This window comes from Rattus rattus, chromosome 1 (genome assembly GCF_011064425.1).
Source record: "Rattus rattus isolate New Zealand chromosome 1, Rrattus_CSIRO_v1, whole genome shotgun sequence".
Classification (NCBI taxonomy): domain Eukaryota; kingdom Metazoa; phylum Chordata; class Mammalia; order Rodentia; family Muridae; genus Rattus; species Rattus rattus.
In genome coordinates, this window is record NC_046154.1 from 229,669,882 (window position 1) to 229,673,581 (window position 3,700).

At 42.0% G+C, this 3,700-nt stretch overlaps 2 non-coding genes across 2 annotated transcripts; both read right to left on the bottom strand.

Annotated features, from left to right (window-relative positions):
- Nucleotides 1–1,183: 1,183 nt before the first annotated feature.
- On the bottom strand, nt 1,184–1,247 carry LOC116890418. The gene has a single exon (XR_004386618.1). It is a non-coding gene; the product is annotated as a U7 small nuclear RNA (small nuclear RNA).
- Nucleotides 1,248–1,255: 8 nt separating this feature from the next.
- On the bottom strand, nt 1,256–1,318 carry LOC116890436. Its single transcript, XR_004386633.1, has one exon. It is a non-coding gene; the product is annotated as a U7 small nuclear RNA (small nuclear RNA).
- Nucleotides 1,319–3,700: the final 2,382 nt, after the last annotated feature.

Here is a 3,700-nt window from a genome sequence, read left to right on the forward strand (position 1 = left end):
CATGGCTCATGCCTGTATTCCAGGAAGCTGAGGTTGATTAGGAAGATTGCCATGACGTAGAGGCCAGCAGGAGTTACCAGTGAGTTGGTCAAGAGAGAAAAATAAAAACAGAAAAAAAGGGGAAAATGCTATAAAGCACTGCCCAACTCTAGAAAGCTGACAGTAGTACACACTATCATTTTTCTTTTTTGATTTATTTTGTTGTGTTATTCTTAGTAGAATTTAACTTTATTTCCCCCACTCCCCTCTGCCACAAAACACACAATGGCGATGTGGCATTTGCCATTCTTCAGCTTCTTTTGTTCTTAATGATTTTTTTTTAAAGATCTTTATAATAAGGTCATTGAGTTTTCTGGGGTTTACTAGATTTTTATCTGGCATTGCCTTATTTCCTCCCAGATTTTTGTACCCAGTTTTTTCCCCCACACATTTATAAATTTCCTGGTCACAAATTATCTATTCTCCTGTCAAGAGGCCTTCCAAATGTCCTGGGAACTGGGCTGTAGACTTAAGCTGCTGCCTAGGCATTGTTTGTGAATTGTTTGCCTTATGTCTTTCAGAGGCCTCAACTTTGTTTGCAGCTGGGATTTTTAGGACACAGAAAAGGCTTTGGGTTGAGGGGTGCTCTCACTTTGCCTTTGTAAATACAAACAATAACTTTAGCTGGGTGGGATCCCATCCTGAGTTCACCATTCACACCAGGCCTGGACATAAACTTGTCATATAAGGGTCAGGATTTGAGCTTGAACATGGGAACAAATGTAAAAAGCTGGGCACAGTGGTACATCTCTGTAATCTTATTACTGTGAAAGTGAGGCAGGCAGGTCCCGGGGCTCCCTGGCCAGCCAGCTGGTTTATAATGGCTAGTTCCCAGCCAAGTGAGAGACCTTCTCAAATAACCAATCACCTGGACGGATCCTGACGAACAACACCTAAGCTTGACCTCTGACCTGTATGTGTATGTGTATATGTGTGTGTACAGAGAGAAAGAGAGAGAGAGAGAGAGAGAGAGAGAGAGAGAGAGAGAGAGAGAGAAGGTTGAAGTATGGATAAGCGTAATAGAAAGTCAGCAATATGTACTCTAGAGTGCATCATGTGGGCTTATCATGTGGAGTTTTATTTAAGTGTCTTAATAGTCAACACTCACAGCTCTCTCTCTCTCTCTCTCTGCTTGAGATAGTTCTTGGGTTTTCTGACCAAAGTCAGAAATCCTGCTAGAAAAATTTCTAAAAGGACAGTAATAACTGGATAGCTCTTGGGTTTTCCATCCAAAGTCAGAAATTCTGCTAGAAAAAATCTTAAAGAGCCGTTTGCTCTCCAACAGTTCTCTCTGGGTAGCTCTATCTTACCTAGTCTTTTATTTACATATCAATTCAGCCATTTACCCAGGTTCTCTTTTGATTATCCCACAAATCAGCATTTTATGACCTTAGCCTCTTGATTCTTAGAAAGAGAAAGCAAGTACATTTTTTTTAACATAGTAAATTAAATCAGAGCTCTGCCTGCCTAATACAAACAATAACTTTAGCTGGGTGGGATCCCATCCTGAGTTCACCATTCACACCAGGCCTGGACATAAATTTGTTCTGTCCCAGGCTGACCTTAAACTCAGAAATCTTGCCTGCCTTTGTATCTTTCTGACAAGCTGGTTCATTAGTGCAGCTGCCTTTGTTCTTTTAGGTTCATGAAGTCCTATATACAATTCCTATTGCATTCTTCTATTTTGTACAGTTATATTTTATACATTCGTGAACTCACATTTTCAGAGTTCTTTCCCACAGTCTTAAGGGCTGTCCTAAAGATCACAGTGTTTACCATGTCTGAGGAACATTAGATACACCCTCACTTCCTGGATTCCTGCTGTTTTTAATTATCATGGAATTATTAATCTTAGCAGTGAGAATATTTTCCAAAGGAGGAACACAAAGTGAAATACATACATTATTATATAAACAAGCCTTAGGCTTAGCAACCATCAACACATGTGGAGGCCCACGTCCTGCTAGCTCTGTTCCATATTGTCCCTTCCATATGTCTATGCAGGACATGGCAAATCATCTTGGTATTTTTGGTATACTTATTTCTGAAGTGAGAATTTTGTTATCTTATGTGAACATGTTTTTTTGTTTTAACCCTGGGTGTGGAATATAGGGCTGCTTCTGATTGTCCACTGCAGCAAACTATTTCTCTCATGTGGGCTCTGGCTAGGGCATGATTCTGCCAACTGCAGATAGTATAATTCTGAGGACTGTGGAGTGAGCCATTGCCACAGCTCTGAGTTGGAGCTTGGAAGAAGGGGGATATGAGGTGGCTGTTTTCTCCTGCTGGTTCCTGCTCCTGCTGCTGTTGGTGGTCTAGAGAAAAAAGACAAGAAGAAATTGGACATATCCTGACTAGACAAAGATTGGACTTTCTCCCAAGGAACTCAATGCTCCTATACAGTAGGAAGTAGCTTAAAGAGACCTATACCCCATTTCCACACTAACCTTTCTCTCCTACCTGGTGCTGGAGTGTAGAAGGAATAAGGGTTGGAAGGGAGGGAGGTAGATATAAGAAAGCAAATAAAATAGATAAAAAGATACACCTACATATTTTTAGCTATAAAATTTTTATAATTATTTTCATTTATTTCAGATCTTTTATGGGTATAAATGTTCTGTTTGCAAGAATGTCTGCATGCATGCATGGTGCCCAGAGAGAAGGTACTGGATCTCCCTGGGATTAGAGTTATAGATGGTTCTGAACCACCCTATGAATTCTGGAAAATGAACCTGTGTTCTCTGTAAGAGCAGCCAGTGCTCTAAAAAGCTGAGTCATCTCTCCAGCCCCTGTTTGTCTGTTTGTTTGTTTTTGTCATATAGAATAGTTTATTCAGGGCATGGGGAGGGGTTTATTCAGGGTTAAGAGGGTAGTAGGGGAAGAGAAAGGCAGAGAGTAGAGAAGTAGAAAACTAGAGGCCAGCCATGAGCATGTGGAGAGAAGGGGGGAGGGAGAGGGGGAGAGAAGGGACAAATGGGGAAGAGAGTAAGAGAGTAAGAGTGCAAGAGAGCAAGAGCTATAAACAGGTTCTTAATGTGTCCCAGGCTAGCCTCAAAGCTTATAGGAGGCTGAAGATGACTTTGAACTCCTGACCCTCCTTCTGTGTCTGTGAGCCACATACTGGGATTACAGCCAGGCCACCACCAACCACATCTGCCTAAATTAAAATTTTAATCAGCTAACAATTTAAATTATGTAGAAATAACTAACAAGTATAACCTTCAAAACTTAAAACGCAGAGCTGGTGAGATTGCTCAGCAGGTAAAGAGCCTTGCTACTTGTTCGATTTCAGAAGCAGGGACAAGGGACTGAGGTGCATATTTTCACATACCAAAGCAGACCAGGCCTTCGGGTTCTCCCAGCGTCCCTCAGTCCCTATCTGACATATCGCTCCCCCATTCCTGAATTTTCCAACCCAGGAGCTGGACTGCCCTTCCCCCAGAGATTCTTCCCTGTGTCATTCAAACATTTTGGTCTTCCCACCCCCTCCTTTCTTCTACTCTTCTCTTCCCTTTTTCCTTCTCTCTTTGTGCCTGCTTTCTGTCTTTCTCTTCCCCCTCCCCTCTGTGTTCGTTCCCATGGTGACCACCCTGGCCTCTTCCCTTGGGGTCAGTGAACTCAACCACTGGAGAGCAGCTTCCCAATAAACTTTCGTTTATAT